The sequence below is a fragment of the Pyxicephalus adspersus genome, chromosome 6 (genome assembly GCF_032062135.1).
Source record: "Pyxicephalus adspersus chromosome 6, UCB_Pads_2.0, whole genome shotgun sequence".
In the NCBI taxonomy this organism is placed as follows: Eukaryota; Metazoa; Chordata; class Amphibia; order Anura; family Pyxicephalidae; genus Pyxicephalus; species Pyxicephalus adspersus.
This window is the reverse complement of record NC_092863.1, coordinates 70,284,939-70,302,278: the sequence shown is the minus strand read 5'-3', so window position 1 is coordinate 70,302,278 and position 17,340 is coordinate 70,284,939. Positions and strand designations below refer to the sequence as shown.

General features: G+C 35.9%; 1 long non-coding RNA gene across 2 annotated transcripts in view; it reads left to right on the top strand.

Moving 5' to 3' along the window:
* LOC140334053 (uncharacterized) overlaps nt 1-17,094 on the top strand; it is a 65,508-nt gene extending 48,414 nt beyond the window's left edge. For both annotated transcript variants that reach the window (XR_011921472.1, XR_011921473.1), the window contains exon 5: nt 16,425-17,094. This is a non-coding gene — a long non-coding RNA (uncharacterized lncRNA). The remainder of the gene's footprint in view (nt 1-16,424) is intronic.
* Nucleotides 17,095-17,340: the final 246 nt, after the last annotated feature.

The window sequence follows — 17,340 nt, the reverse complement described above, 5'->3', positions numbered from 1 at the left end:
AAGTGGCCAGCTTGTGACTGGCAAGTTTACGTTTTCTTCCTCCCCTGACCTTCTTCTCCACCCACTCCCCCTTCCTCACTAGCTGGAGACCTCTGTACAGAGAGCTCACAAGCTGAAAAGAAGCAGGAAGTAGCTGCAGATTGAAAAGTCGCACTTGAGTCACATGAGAGTCCCAGGCAAGGAAAGAAAAAAAATCTTCTTAATTAGATCAGTGGGATTAGATTAGAAACACTCCCACCAAGGATGGCATTTCCCAGATTGCAGTTCACCACCTAGGCGATGGAGAGACCTGGGGGTGTGGCTAGAATTCGTTTTTCATGTTTAAAGGTCAAAGCAAGGGGAAAAAAGTATTCGGATGATTATAACTTAGGCTTATGTTATCCATAAGCCAAAGTTGATTTTGTGAGTATAGGTACACTTTAAGATAACTTTCTCTGCTATCACACTATTAACTCAGAAGAAATGGACAAAACTGTTTAAAGTTGGTAAACATTAGGGAGCACATGACTGTTCAGGCTTGATGGAACCACCATTTGATCCCTTCCTTGTGCTGCATTGTATGCACTTGCATGTTCTACCTAGCCCAACAACTAGTGGTTTAATGGAAAGGGATCAAGATGAGCAGATGTAACCTGTGTCAGCCTCTTAGACAGCATTGGTGGTTAGAAATTTTTTTTCCTAGAAAATGGTTGACATAAAAAAAACAATGAATCCGGGTATTCCTGGTACACACACTGGTACTGGTAACCACAGGTTAGTTTTTTTTTCACTTCATTTCTGATTTGATAAAAAAGGGTTGCATTTGACGTGAGTCCAAAAAAATCTACTTCCAGTAGATCATAACCAACCAGTTTTCCTCTCCTCCATTAGCTATAAAGTGATCGGAGGTGTTGGTAAATCTTGATCAAAAGTACACATGTTGTGTCATGTATACAAAAAATAGATTACAATGGGTCTTGAAAGTTTGTATACCTTTTAAAATGTTCTATATTTTTATATGAATGTAACCTAAATGTTATGTATGTTGAATAGGTCCTTATGCACTTATTTAAAAAAGCGGTAAACAAATAGGTAAACAACATAAAGTCAGTCATCTGACCATGTTTTCAAAATTTTTACTGTCAACTTAGATAAGGTATTAATCTTGGACTGCTTACTAAAATATCAGACTGAAAGCCGTGTATCACTGTAAAACCTACAATGTGTTTAGCTAGTATATGCTACAGTCCACTTTTAAATAAAAGATAAACACTTGTGGATCCACTTGTTTAAGAAAAACTTCTGGAATAATTCACAGTTGAATATCATGAATATCAAATTCTGTATGTAAAATGCAGCATGATATAGTAAGCCTGTGAACAAAGAGATGCATATATAAAAAGGACAATAAAGCTCTACCTACTGATTTAAACAAGATCATGCATGTATTAGATGTCCTGTATTTCATTATGATCGGACTAAAACAAGGGAACATTTTAATTAAGGCCTAAAAGAAGTAAAGATATGTACAGAATTCATATATATTTTGTATAAACTTACTGCTTTGAAGGTATAAAACTATTTTTAAAGAAGATAGTGGTCCTTGTGAATACTCGCCCTTCACCCTGCACAAATACCTAAAATAGATGAAAACTTCCAATAAATTATTGTTCATTATTGGCAGTAGAAATAAATTGAACAGTGACGGTCATATTATGGGTCCAGATATTTACAAAAGTAGATTGTATTTCATTTTACCTTACAATATAACATTTGTATACAGCTACATTGCCTTTTTTTACTTGCTATAATTATATACATAATAGTGGTTACCGAGTTTTTAGACACACGTCCTGAATGGATCATTTAGTATAACCAGCAGGGTTTAACTTTCATCTATTTCCAAAATCCAACAAATAGGTTTTATTTTGGGCCTATTCACCCAGGTGTTCACATATATCTGCTGCTCTATGCCTGTAAAGTTAATCTCTGCTTCATTGTAATTTGTTGAAATTATACTTCATCAGCCCTTTATCCAGCCTTTTTGTTTTTACTGAGGTATAAAACAAAATAAAAATGTCAGTAAACTGTATTTAGTGACATATACTNTAAAGAAGATAGTGGTCCTTGTGAATACTCGCCCTTCACCCTGCACAAATACCTAAAATAGATGAAAACTTCCAATAAATTATTGTTCATTATTGGCAGTAGAAATAAATTGAACAGTGACGGTCATATTATGGGTCCAGATATTTACAAAAGTAGATTGTATTTCATTTTACCTTACAATATAACATTTGTATACAGCTACATTGCCTTTTTTTACTTGCTATAATTATATACATAATAGTGGTTACCGAGTTTTTAGACACACGTCCTGAATGGATCATTTAGTATAACCAGCAGGGTTTAACTTTCATCTATTTCCAAAATCCAACAAATAGGTTTTATTTTGGGCCTATTCACCCAGGTGTTCACATATATCTGCTGCTCTATGCCTGTAAAGTTAATCTCTGCTTCATTGTAATTTGTTGAAATTATACTTCATCAGCCCTTTATCCAGCCTTTTTGTTTTTACTGAGGTATAAAACAAAATAAAAATGTCAGTAAACTGTATTTAGTGACATATACTCTGGTTGGTATATTTTTTTACATAAAGATTTAGAAGTAGGTAAAATACACTCACAGACACATTATTAGGTACACATTGCTAGTACCAGTTGGTCCCATTTTTTTCCTTCAGAACTGCCCTAATTCTTTGTGGCTTAATCCCCCATTTTATTTTATTCCAAAGGTGCTCTGGGAGATTGAGATCTGCTGGCTGTGGAGGCCATTTGAGTGCAGTAAATTTATTGTCAATATAAGATGACTTGAGCTTGTGACATGGCGTTATACTACTGGAAGTTTCGGAAAATGGGTACACTGCGGTCATAAAGGAGAGAGAATAGAGTATGGTTAGCAACAATACCAAGATAAGCCATTGCATTTTAAGCAGACCTTAACTAAAATATTTGCCTTATATAAAAGGGTAGACAACCCTTTTTTGTAAGGTAAAAATTTACCTCCAATACCTTCGTTTTTTTTTTGGAGGGGGGGGGGGGTTTAAAAAGAAGGGTATAGGTGGTACAGCCGCACACTGGAAATAATAAAACAGAAAAGGGAAAAAAAAATCAAAATTAGAGGGAAAATATAGATATCTGCAATAATCTCCAGTGGTTGAATTGTATTGTTTCATTTAATATACTAGTTATTGTTTGCTTATGCATTTATGCTTGAATTTGACAAACGCAAGTGGAACAATGTTTAGTTTGTTAATGCCAAAGATAAGAAAGAGTAAAGAATATAAGGCTTTTGCTAGGCATGATCCACACTAAAGGTAAATTATACGTTAGATATTAAGCCATGGTTTTATTAACCCAATGAGCCTAACCTACCTGGCGGTATACTTAGTATTTTACATTTTCCACCAGGTCCCACCTTCCAGCCACAGGGTCCTGCCCCCCAGCCACATGCTTGCACACAGATGCCCGACTGGCCCCAGCCTTGCGTCCCTAACGTTCATCCCCCGGGGATGCAGATGCCAGCCGGGCATCGCCAGGTTACACAGATGACCGGCCGGCATAGGCAGGGGAAGAAGATGCCGGGCAAGCTGTGGGCACTGCTTGCCAGGTAAGCTTTTTAAACTCCCCGGCAATTCCACCCCGAGTGTGGCTCAGGGTTACCACTTTTGGTATGGATAATTCACCCCAAACCACACTTAAGATTACCGCTAGGGAGGTTAAAATATTAAGTTAGTTGTTAAAGCAGTCTAAATGTGTATGAGTATACTTGTCTAAATCAAAAGATCAAAAGTGCTAAGATTTTAGTAGAAGTTTTAATATTTCAATTAATAAATTAAAATTGGTCTGAATATAACTACTTAGCTACTTACTATGGAAGACATTAATATAAGAATGATTGTTAACCTGGTGTTCTTTCCATATGCTAAAAAAAAAAAAATATATCGAGAGTGAAAATTACAGGAAAATAATAATGAAACCGTTTGGTTTTTTTTTTTTTTTAGGAGGTCTTGCTAATCAGACACTCCTTATCCAGTAGAATGTAATAAATCCAGTAGGAAGGTGGTAACATTTATACATTTTGGTGCAATACTGACAAAAAAGACTTTTATAGCCTTGGGTTTGGTAATAGTACTTTTGAAGTCAAATGGGTTTTTGAGAGGACAGCAAATGAGTTTTAGGGTTGAGTTTATTGGTTTGTAATGTTTCAAGTATGTTACCCTGGGTAAAACAAATGTGAGATATTCTATTGTTTTAGTTTCCTAGGACAATTTCCAGCTTTTTTACATTTAGAAGATGATTGAAGTTTTAAATTGTCCTAAGAAAAGTCCATCGAGTTCAACCACTGGGGGCCAAAAAGCATGCTAGAATCCAGCATATTCCAGAATAGACTCTTTCAATTTACTCCAACAGGGGAAAAATGTCTCCTGTTCTCTATTTCCTCAGATTACGTGACTGGTTTTACCAACATCATGTTACAGGGTGTAGATGAAGCTTGTAATACTGTATAAGGTATTAGGGTGTATTTTAGTTATTCTTCATAACAGAAAACAGTTGTGGGAACATGGTTCACAATTTTCAAAAGGGTCCAAAACGAATAATTATGTCCCTGGTAAAGATAATCCTAAAATATTACCTGTGTGATCTAAAACAAAGTTATTGAAAGCAGTATACCTATTTTAATTGATTTATAAAGTAAACCCCTAAAGAGTTTATCTGACTTAAAAAAAACATTCTTTACTGGAAAATCAATTACTGACATTAGTTAGTTTAAAGAGGCAGACTTAGCATTGTGACTCTCCAGCTGCTGAAGTACTATAGGTCCCAGTGCTTCATTGTACTCAGGGGTAAATTTGTTTTTTGTGGTTTCCACGTCATCTACAAAGTTTAAGGTTGTGTAAACTTGCATCTGTAGCAGAAAACAAACTGTAATATAGTAGCGTTACAATGGGACACAATTTGCATTGCACTGCTGTCTGTTTTTCTAGTTATTTCTGTTTTTTGCTGAGTATGTGAGGTCAACTCAGAGCCACTATCTCTTCTGTGTGTGTCAGACTGTCCCTGAAACTGACCAGTGGAGATAATGAAAATGAAAACAGGTTAACACTGCAACATTGATCTGATCTTTTGCTAAGTAATGTGTTTGCAGTTTTTTTAAAGCCCTGAGATTCAGCCCTTGATGAAAACAATGGACAAAATCCACATTACCACAGTGATTTCTATTTTTTTAAATATAAGTAATATATCTGAACATTTAAAGCGTGGAAAGAAATCTCTTTGCAAATCTGTCCAGCAAGAGTACAAAAGTGTTCTTTGCTCCTAGGGGGAGGAGGAAAGCCACTATTTAGCACACTCTAGTAGTTCTCCTTAAGAGACCCTTGTGTGCTCTGCTTTTGCAGGTGCTGGGACAGTCACCAAGAGCTAACTTTAGAATCTGTGTTCCCTCAAGGTCTGGGTAAATTGCATGGTCAGAATTGTGTCTGTAAGGAGTGATTACAATATGGAATGTAGCTAATCATGCTTTAAAGGAGAAGATACATACGTATGTATCTGTGAAGTCCCATTCCTCGGATACTAATACTCTTTGTCTTTACACTGGCATCAAGTCTAAAAGCGGTAAGTAAGATTTCAGAAAAAAGGCATCGGGGAGACAAAGTAAAGGCACATAAACCTTGCTATAGATGAAAACCTAGCACAACCTAAGTTATGGTTTGTATAATAACAGCAGGAGGAAGTTAATAATAAGTTATCAATTTTTAGCTAAACTTTAAAGCCAGTTGTGAACATGATCTGTAATGCCCCCCCCCCACTTGCTATCCTTCATAAAAAATAATAAGAAAAGCGATGTAAAGTGTGTTTATCAGAAGATCTAGGCTCCTGACAGCTGATAGCACTTGAAAAAAAGTAGGAGGACATGTTCTGTCTCTCAAACTAAAAAAACTAAGTTTGTACAAAGTCAGAGATTGCTTGGCTCAATGACACCTTTAAAAACACCACCATAGCCATGTTTGGGTGGCAGCCTAGAGCTGCTTACAGTTAAGTAATATACCACTTTTCATACATTCAATTATAGAATTTCATCTAGAGTCAAAACTAACTTCCTATTATTGCTATGATCATACATAAACCATCAGGAGACAAAATATTGTAATCCTTACAAATATCACTCACAAACACCTTCAACAATAGAGGACCAAGGTCAAAGTCTGCCACCCCTTACATCATTTTTTAAAAGCCCTTTAAAATACAGAGAATTCCCTTACCAAGTTCTGTTTCTGACTATGATTATCATACAGGTACAATGATCATACATATCATACAGGCTTTAATATGTTTTTGAGTTGCTTGCTCATAAAACAGATAAGCATTTTAGTTATTCCAGACTTCACTTGCTGCATGCTACTTCTGTTTTAGAGTCTTGAAAAATACGGAATTCGAATAGTTAAAAAGAAAATGGTTAGCCACAGCAATACTAACTAGGCTACCTAGTATTTCCTCAGTTAGGTTTTCATTTATGCTTATTTACTATAGTAAATGATAATGTTACAATTAGGTAATGGGAAATATGAGAAGGACATGTATTTCTTTGTTTAGTCTAAGCTGGGTGATGTATTGACCTCGAATATTGTATTTTCATTTTTTAAATGTTGTTCATATAGCACAGTTTAGTGTAAAACAAATAGACAGGCCTTGTTGTTGTTCCCATTACTTGATAAAAAAGAACTTTTGACTGAAGTATGCTTCTAAAGCCATAAAAACTGAAAAAAAAGCCATTGTTGATTGTCTGTGCTCTATCTGTATATTCAGTATGGCTAGGTAAACACGTGCAACAATTGTTGTTAGGAAACAAACCATTCACGATCACTACACGACCTCACACACAATAGATAGCGAACGATCATCGCCCTAACAGATCGGCCAGGACAGTCGTTCATTTCCAGCGACATTGCTCGTTCATCGGCATCGTTGGCCTGTGATTGTGCACTTTTTTTGTTAACGATTATAGAACGTTCGGTTGTTAATTGTTCCTTTCCAACAACAAATATTGCACGTGTGTACATAGCTTATGTAAACACGGACTGTTAGGAGAACAACACTATAGAAGAACAGTATTATGTGTAGCAGATAATGTAATTACAATTGTAAAAAAACAATTTAAGAAAGGGGAGTCTCAAAAAAGCACAATTTTATTACTATAGACTTGACAAGTCCTGTGTGTTCTCTCTGCATTACAGCTTTAGCCATTGGTAGTAGATATGTACAAATTAGCAAACTTCACTATTATATAACATAACTGCAAAAAAACCTGGGCAAATATGAAATGGGGTTCCAAATGTACAACATGTAAGCTCCGTTTATACATTGCCTTTCTGTTAGTTGGGGCTCTTGAGAAGATGGGGGCCCTAGTTTGCCATACCTAAAATTATCCCTGGATGCATACGCATTGATTTGCCATTGAAAATAAGTATCGTATAAGTGTTGTTATGCATATAAAAAGCATCTTGTAGTAACATACATTAACATTCATGGTAATTTGTGCCCCAGCATTTATTCAATGCTCCCAAAGGTTGTTATTGTTTTTATTTCACCTGTATTAAACTTTTTTCCTGATAATATATAGTCAAAAATATTGTGTAGTGTTTTAATATAATGAAAGTGTTTATTATGCTATCTTTTCACTTATACTGACAGATTTCAAATGCCAGTATCTGCATATATAAAATGTAAGATGTTTAAAATGAAGCATATTACTTTGGAGCAAGTTTGCTAAATAATGATGAAAATTCTGTTTTATATATCTGGTATATAAAATTTATATGGCATTGACATACAAATAAAAGCTTTAATAAAGCTATTTGCATCAGTTCCTGCTGTCTGAGTTTCTTACAGTTTATTGTCTCTGTATCTACAGTCAGATGCAGTCACAAATACTATTAGTGGTTCGGACAGGGACAATTTGGTGTATGGGCAGTGGGGGAAACTGATGCAAACAAAAATGACCAGTTTATTCATTATCTCCTAACTTAGGGATATATAGATATATATAAGTATACTTTCTACCCATGATACTCTGTAGAGGGCCACGCCAACACAATATACAAAATGTCAAAATGCTTTCTCTAAAATGTGTAAAAGGCATTCTGACTTCTCCTTGGATTTTGTAAGCTCATGTTGGGCCCTATGACATGCAGGATTTCGTTTTGTTTTCTTTAAGAAGAATGCTAAGCAAATGTTCTCCATCTGTGTACAAGGTGTTTGCTTTGAATATATAGCTGTGATCACATAGTAGTGGCAGACTGCATCCTTAAATTGACTGTAGCCTAATAATGAAAGTGTCAATCATTGCCAGAGCAGAAAATGCCACTTTATTACCCTCTTTGGTTAGATAATTTACATGGGATATTTGGCTGCTCTTCACACATATACTGCTCCACACAATTGACTGATTTACTTTTGCATATGTAAACCCCTCTGTGAATAATATTTAGGTTAGGAATCTCATATCAAATTATAACAATGGGATTAACCCATTGCTTCTGCTTCAGATCCATTTTCCCTTACTGAACCATTTAAACTGCCAAAAAGCATATGTTAACCTCAGAAATGATGGCAAATCTCCTTTATTTTGGCATAGATCTGCCCCATTGCATTGTATTTTATGTTAGGGTAGCGAATACATTTAGCTATTGACTGCCCAATCTGCAAAACTCCAAGCAGCAGAATGGCATAATGTAATAAATTATCAATGCAAGAAGAAATAAAACTGTGAAAATAGAGGCAAGTAGCTTTTTCATTTTTGCTAGTTTGGCTCAGTTCCCAGAACGATAAATTGCTGGCTGGTCCTAACACTCAGATTGTCCAAACTGTCACCTCAGTTTTATATAAGCTAGTTATCCATTTCAGGCTGATGGGGTCATTGGTTAAGTGCTTGTACTCCGGTCCAGCTAGATCAATTCGTTTTGGACATGAGGCAACATTTAAATGCAGATTCAAAATACTTATTTATGTAGGATCTTTAAATGGTCACAAATTTAGGTGGATATTGTGTCAAAAGAATAACTGGAAGTTTTAATTTCAGACTGCAGGGCTCAGGATTGCTGTGTTGGGGACAGTTTACAGTTTAGGTTAGGTTAAGCAGAATAGCAAATAGTGAGGAAATCTCCAGTCAGTGGCGGGACAGCACCATTAAAGAGACAATTGTCAGAACACAAGTACACATCGGGATCAGGAATATGGTCATCTTGCTTAGTCAACTCCAGCTACACCGAATCATTCCCAACACGTATAAACTCTAAATAATGTCCTAAAGTGTGTTGAAAAAAAAAACATTTTATCAAACATAAAGTCAAGGAAACTCCCCAATGGCAATGCAGACAAAAGTCTGTCAGATTTTATTGTATCCTCTACTGAAAATAAAGGCTAAATGACCCCGGCTTCACCAAATTATCTTTTTGGAAGATGTATGCAGGTAATCAGGGCCCTTATTCACTATAAGTGGTGCAAGCATGTGCTTAGGAGCAGTGTGGTAAGGTGTGGAATGTCACTTTGTATTTTGCAATGTGCAGATGCCTCAATCCTGTTAACTTTTTCACTTTCCTATTGGTAACTAGCTAAGTCAGTTATTTGACTTCAGCATGAGATCCACCAGTAAGTGTTAGATCTTAAATATCCTAGCTGTGCTTCTAGCACTTGCAAAACTATATTAAACCAAAAGTGATACTGGTAAGTATAATACATGTATTTTATTAGAACTCCCATTAGGTGTCAAGTAAATAAGTCTTCCAAAATAAAAAAACAAAGAAGGAATGGCAGACTTTGTAAAGTTTTTTTTACATAAGTAAATATGCAGAACAAAAATAAATTTAAATCCAGGCCTTCACAGTTCTGTTTTTAACACCCTATTAGTCCTGCCATCTGGAAAAAGATACAACACCTTTTTGATTTGGTATTTTGTAGAATATTTCCTAAAAGTGATGGTTCTAAACTGTTCTACTAATATTCCTGGCATTGCCAGCAACGGATTGATCTTCTGGCAACATAATTCTCGAGAGTTCTTACTTAAATACAGTTCTCTGGGAAATTTTATCTGACAATTTAACAGCACTGGGGTCTGTAATATGCAAGTATTTAAAATTCCATGTCCAGAATATTGCAATGAGCTACTATATGTCAGCTGTCTACAAAAGAAATCTCTTCATTTTTTCAACAAAGAAAATTGATACTTATGACCGTATTGTAATTGGTGTCGGAGCTGTTTGCATTTAAATTGGACCTTTCTAACTATACACTACAAATTAAACATTTGAATTTAGTTGTTTTTATGTCACTTTAATCTTTTTTCTTTAACCACTCTAAAAAAAGCTTTGCTAAGTGTATTGTTACAGTTTTCTAATAATCTAATTTTCTAAATATCCTGTTATAGCCATTACAGATTGTGTATGTGCAGACATTTAAAAATTATCTAATTTAGATTCATTGCATAGGCATCTGATTAAAACAAATTGTGCCAAACTAGGTACTTAATCTGAAAATACCAAAATGCCCCCTCCCCCATCATCTTGGTAATTTGCCAGCACACATATTTGTCCATACACTCATTTGTATACTATCTGTGTATATGTCTAGATTACTGAAGTTTTACTTTCCAGTTGGCAGTGGGACCATGTGTGCATTTGGTGAGGATTGCAACACTACAGTGTCCTGACACTACAGACAGTTGTCCAAGCACAGGCAGAATTTTCCTCACTCATCATTCCCTGGACATATCAGCCAATTTAAGACCAGCCCTAGAATAAACCAGATAATGAAAGGACCAATACAGACACGTCAAGTCCTGACGTTTTTTTTGAAAATTTTACTTTCTACCTCCATGCTGTAACCAACACCTGCTATGATTGCTGCAGCAAGCTTAGGAAGAACCATCCAATTGATGTAAAAAAAGCATACATAGAGACACAAGAAGCCTAGGCAGCCACAGACAGATGAGGTTGTGTCTTTAAACAGCCCAAAAGGCAGCAGCAAGATCATGTGCCATCAACACATGACATCTGAAACATATATAACACAAAAATGCACATCTAAGCCCATCAATTCCTAAATTAAGTAGGCCCATTTAAATAAATGATAAAGGCACAAAGTCACATGCTTTATGCAGTTTTTCCTTTTAGAGTCTCTGCATCATGGAAAATCAACATTTTGTATATGACTCCCTTATGTTGCATAATGACCGAACAAAACCATATGCATAAGTTAACAACAAAAGAATGAAGGATCAAGCTTGCACAACATTTTTCAAGGTTCCCCTAATAACTTCAATTATGATGCTAGCACCCACATATTCTTAAACACAGCTGAGCAGAAGCCAGACTCTGCTTCAAAGAATTTGCTTCATTTGCTCCTATAGCAAATAGAGGCTAGAACACCTACTCAGTGTTACTGACTGAAACGCTAAATCTGAACAAACCCTAAAAAAAATACACAGTTTCCTTATCCAATACATAAAGTGAACTCCATCCCACATCTCGGGATTTTACCTTTTTTCCCATCCACACCAGGTTTCTAAAAGGATTGATCATATCTTTGTGTCTACCTTGAACCTCCTGCTAGTAACCTCTGCCTTGATTCTTCCGGTTCCTTGGTCTGACCACCCTCTCTTCTTCACTTGCCTCCGGTGTTTCTAAAACTTGGTCTATGAATGACTGTACCTTATCAGATCCCTCAATTTGCGACCGCATTCATACTTCCATCCAGGAGTACCTCCTTTAACCATTCTCCCAATATTTCTCCCAATACCCTCTGGGAGGCTTATAAACCTTTCATTAGAGGTTAAAACGTGAATGCAAGTCTAAACCTCTCTTTCTTGAGAATTTTTCCAGGCTTCCAAAGCCTTTTATTCCAATCCCTCCTCAGCAACTAGGGCCGCTTTGGAGAATTCTAGAACTGCACTCAATCTTCTTTTTACCACCCAAGCTGCAGCTCAATTGTCCAGGACGACATACAGGTTCTATTTAAGTACAGATAAGGCTACCAACATGTTAGCACGTAATCTAGATCCATAATCTAGATTCTTCCCCTGAAAAATATCTAACTGTTAACAACACTGTTATTCGGCCCTCCCCTCAGGCACGTTGTCCTGATGCCACCTTTAACTCTGCCCTCTCATTTACCCCCCATATTCAGAACATTTCCAGGTCCTGTCACTTTCATCTACACATTGTCTCCAAAATCCGCCCCTACCTGTCCCCTAAGACCACCAAACTCCTTTTACACGCTCCTATCATCTCTTGTCTGGACTACTGTAACATCCTCCTCTCTGGTATTCAACTAACCTGACTCGCTCCTCTACAATCTATTATGAATGCTGCAGCCAGACTCATCCATCCTTCCCAGCCCTCCTCTTCAGCTGCATCTCTTTACAGATCTCTACACCGGCTTCCTTTTCACGTTCAACGAATCAAATTCAAGCTCCTGTGCTTTGCCTTCAAATCCCTCCACAGTTATTGTCCCACTTACATTTCTGACCTGGTAAAAAAGTATTCCCCCAGCCGCTCTCTCCGCTCCTCCAATGACCTACTAATGACTTCCTCACTCATAACCTCATCACACGCATGGATACAAGTAGAGATGGGCGAATCGAATCGGACAAAGTGAAATTCGATCCGAATTTCAGGAAAAATTTGATTCGATCCGAATGCACGCCTAAGGACTTTAGAAATTCCACTACGATCTTTGGGCACTACAGGGGATGAATAGGGACTTGTCCATTCGGGAGAAATGGATGAGGCATGGGGCATAGTGATGTGGGCTGCCAGTAGAATGTAGGAAATACGTTATGATGTTAAATTTGATCCTCTTTTCCAAAATTAAGAAAAAGGGTGCTTTTTAGTTTTTTGGTAGGGTAAATTAAGTAACAGAGTACATGAGGTTGGACTTTTTTTTGGTAATATTTACTTGAAAATGTCTATTTATATTCAGAAAAATGTTATGAAGTGTCCAGTACACTGGGGTCTGTCAGAACACAACAGCTCATTGTGAGCTCTGACATATCTATTAACTGCAATGTGTTCTTTTCATTTAATTTATAATGTTGGCAAATACCGGACAAAGAGTCCATTGTGTTCTTTTTCTGAATATTATTGCTAAATTGGATTATAATATCTTTTGTGGTCCCAACACTTTTGTTCAGTGGAAATTGTTAATAAATTCTAGACATGGATCTACTGTTACTTGTGGTTTGTTCTGCACTGTGTCTTATTGTGGAGGCACCCCTATTAGTAAAGGAACAGGGCTTTGTTTCAAAACATCCCCCAATCACTGATGAAGTAATTATTCAAGACAAGAAGTAAAGATGACAGAAATCTAGATTTAGGCTATGTACACAGGTTCAATAGTTGGTGTTGGAAAGGATCTTTCACAATCCTTTCCAACGCCAAAAGACTGAACAAGCGCGATACGTACAGCATCGTTCTGCTCCATGGAGAGGGGTGACGGGAGAATGACGGAGCATCACCCCACTGTGCACTCTCCCCTTCACTTGTATTATGGTCGTTTGTGGATCCGCCCGGACGGATTTATGAATGATGTTGGACGAGCACTGTACACACACTAGATTCTTGTCAGATACTAGCGGTGAGGCAATTATCAGATGAGAATCATCTGACCTGTGTATGTAGCCTTACAGAATGAAAACAGGGAGCAGCATGGGAGTGACACCACCAAATCTCTCTCCTAAGGCTTAGTCTACACGGATGTTTTCCCCAGCGTTTAACTTGAGGCTTTAAAAGCCCATGTTTGAAGGCTGTGCCTAGGCAGATCTTAAACAAGAGGAAGTGTGTGCTATTTTTCAGAAGTAATTAAAAGACAATGGGTAGATTTTAATAACATTTATTAACACTTCTAGATATTCCTTATAGGTTAGCAAATCTTCAACTTTTAAATTCAGGTCCACTGAATCTTGAACATAACTGTCCTACATGCTGCAAGATGTCACTGCTATATAGATTAACTTTCAAACCTTTCACTTGTCTTCTGCTACTATTTTGCCCAATAATTGATTATTAAATTGTTACACAAAATGTCAAAACCACTTCTATCAAAAAGGAAAAAATCCTTTGTATGGCCACATTTACCAATCCACCTTAAATCTTTTGATCTTTTTAGCGCTTAATGCCCATCCAAAAGTCAAATATGATGTTTAAATTTTTTTCTATTACAGGATGTTTGATTTATGACAATATGTATATAATTTTCCATTATTTGCTTTAGACCAGTTTTTTTATTACGATTGCAATTTCAGTACGAGTACATGTGATTTGTTTTTTTTTGTTTTTATATATTCTTCTCCTGCCAAAACTGTGGTCTGTGTTATTGTCTTTCTTATTTGTTAATTACAGAACGCCAATAGGAAAAAAAAAAATATTTATTTTAAAACTGGATTGTCAAATTTTTCTTCATCAGACAGTTTAGTCAAATGTTAATTTTGTCTTACCTTTGCTTACTTTCACACAACTAAAATAACAAATACATATATTATTATTACATTGTTATTAATATCACATGGGATTTTACACAAGATAAAGCTGGAAGGAGAGGAGGCTCCCACTATTTTAAATACATATTATAAATGTTATTCATTGGACAATTACATTCGGTAGAAGCTTTTCATAGTCTCACTGGTCAAGAAGCCCTGTTTTTTTCTCTGTAACTTTGAATTTGCTAATATATTATGAACATAGGCTTAAAAGCATCATCCGTGCTGCTCAAGGCTAAAATCATAAATACAGGAAATGGGCTTAACTAGGAGTGCCACATCATGATAGCAATATTATATATATAGAAGATGATGGTGAAGGACAAAATTACAAATCTGCTCAAAAATTACATTTTAAAATGGAACTAAACTGAAAATAAAAAAATCACACTTACCTTTAATTCCTCAAATCTCCCGATCCCGCTGGAGATGTCCTTGATTGGGTCATATGCCATCCTGGAATCCTCCGTCAGCCCCAGGTGTGTCATTTTTGTCTGATTTCTTCCTTGTTCTGGCTACGTCACCTGATCTTGAACTTCGCAGGCGCTTTATCGGGTGATAAAGCCTGCTGGAATAGGGGGAAAAAATGGTGAACTCAATGCGCAAGATCAGCATTTCTTTCCCCTCAAGGACCAGCCACGCATTCCTGGAGGCTTTGCACTTCCATTTACTTCCATAGCTATAAAGACAGAAGGGATGTTGAGGAAAAAAAAAAAAAAAGGATGACATACATTATATAAAAGTGTTTTCTCCCCCTTATGTAAAGTAAAGATTTTGGTGATAGGTCCGCTTTAAGTTATCAACAATGTCAAAGAGTTAGGAAGATATTTTAAAAAACACAACCTAATACAATCATGTATGATAAAATAATAATTGTATGTGCAATTCAATGCAGACAGTATAATCATTTGAATTTGATGTGATTTTAGCCTACTGTAGTCTCCTGTATAGCTGTACTAAGACTGGGAGAGGGAAGGTATTTGGAGCTAGAAACGTGACCTGCATGCAAATATGCTAAAAAAAGGTGATTATTTATTAGTCAGATCAGTAAGGTGACTGTGCTGTCTGAAAGAGCTGTATAACTACTGGTATTGTATGTATTCTGTGCCACATCAAGTTTAACATGAAAACACCTTACTCTCCAATATTTCTTGGAAACTCAATTAGGGAGTTTTAGTTTTTGCAAACTTGGCCATTAAAGGGTCTCTTACATTCCCTTTTGTTTTGTTTTATTTTGTTTTTTTATTTAAAACCCAACTATAATAATTTGTTGATGAAAGTTTACAAAGAGATGATCATATCCTTTGAACTGCTGTGAAGGGTTTTCTTTTCGATGTTGAAACAGTGGGTATTCAGACACAAACTTCCAAGATTATGAAAAATTGTTACACAAGTGGTCCCAAGTTGGTACATCCCACCTCATGCACAGCTTGATTACTAACTGATCTAGACAAGATCTATCAAGATTGCAGGCTTCAAATGACAGTCATGTAACTTGTATTGACACTTGTATTAATCAGTATAGGTACTAGAGGAGCTACATGTTATATAACTTGATTACAATTTCAGAAGAAAGGTGTGTACAAAAGTACCTTTTTTTTGCTTGCCAAAGATTTTTTAATATATATAGTGTCTCTCAAGTCTGCTGAATCCAGAAATTACATCAGTTTCACTGAATTGGCTTTAGTTCTTGTGATACAGGAATTGGAATAGATAATTTTACCAACATATTTTACAGCATAATAATATCAATCTTTATTTACACTGATGTTTGGCATTTTATATAATAAATGTAGCATTATTTTCATGAGACTTTAATTTGCCTTCTTTTTATTCATGCTTTTTCTTTTTTACAGAAATATGAGTTCTTCAAGAAGTTTTTTATATGACCCTAATATATTTTTCCACATTTGTGGTGAAAATTGTCAGCAAAACAGAGAAGAAACATTACAGAATTTGTGAAGCAAGCATATCTTGCATATTTTGGCATTAAACTGGGGGACCAAGATAAGTATTGGGCCCATATGGTATGCAAAACTTGTGTAGAGTGTCCACATCAGTGGAAAATGGATAACTGAAAAGTCTGAAATTTGGTGCACCTATGGTATGGCAAGAGCCCAAAAATCATCATAATAATTGTTATTTTTGTGCTGTGAATGTAAAAGTTTTCTATTGTATTTGCAAAAATTTCCAGAAAATCTTGGCAATTTCATTGAGGAACAAGGGGAGAGGTTCCATCAAGATATAAAGGTGAGGGAAGAAAGGTACCAGGGCAGATGGGATAGACACATGACGGCAGGCTACTGCTGGAGCCTTCAACGTGATTGTCCTGATCATCAGCATAAAAGGAAATCATAAAAACTGAGTTTTTCAATGACTTCTTTGTGATTAGTTCTGTAAATATACTAAATATAGAATAAATTGACATTAAGTATTTCAAAATTTCTTTTTGTATATGTAGGCATATCTAGTTTAATTTTTCTTAATTTTCATGTTTCATTAGTTTTCTATGAGGTTATTTTTGAGGTCAATATTTCAAACACTAAAGCCAATCTAGCAGCTCAACAAAAAAAAAAATTGAAAAGAAAACAAACATAAAATACATAAACCAACATAAAAATAATAAACAATAAAACATACTCAAGTACAGCCATTCCAGCAATGAAAAAAACCTCTTCACATTATATGCATAACTATTGCAAACCAGTACACTCTATTAGTTATATACTATGTGGAATATTCAAATTTCAGATAAATAGCATTCCTTTCGGG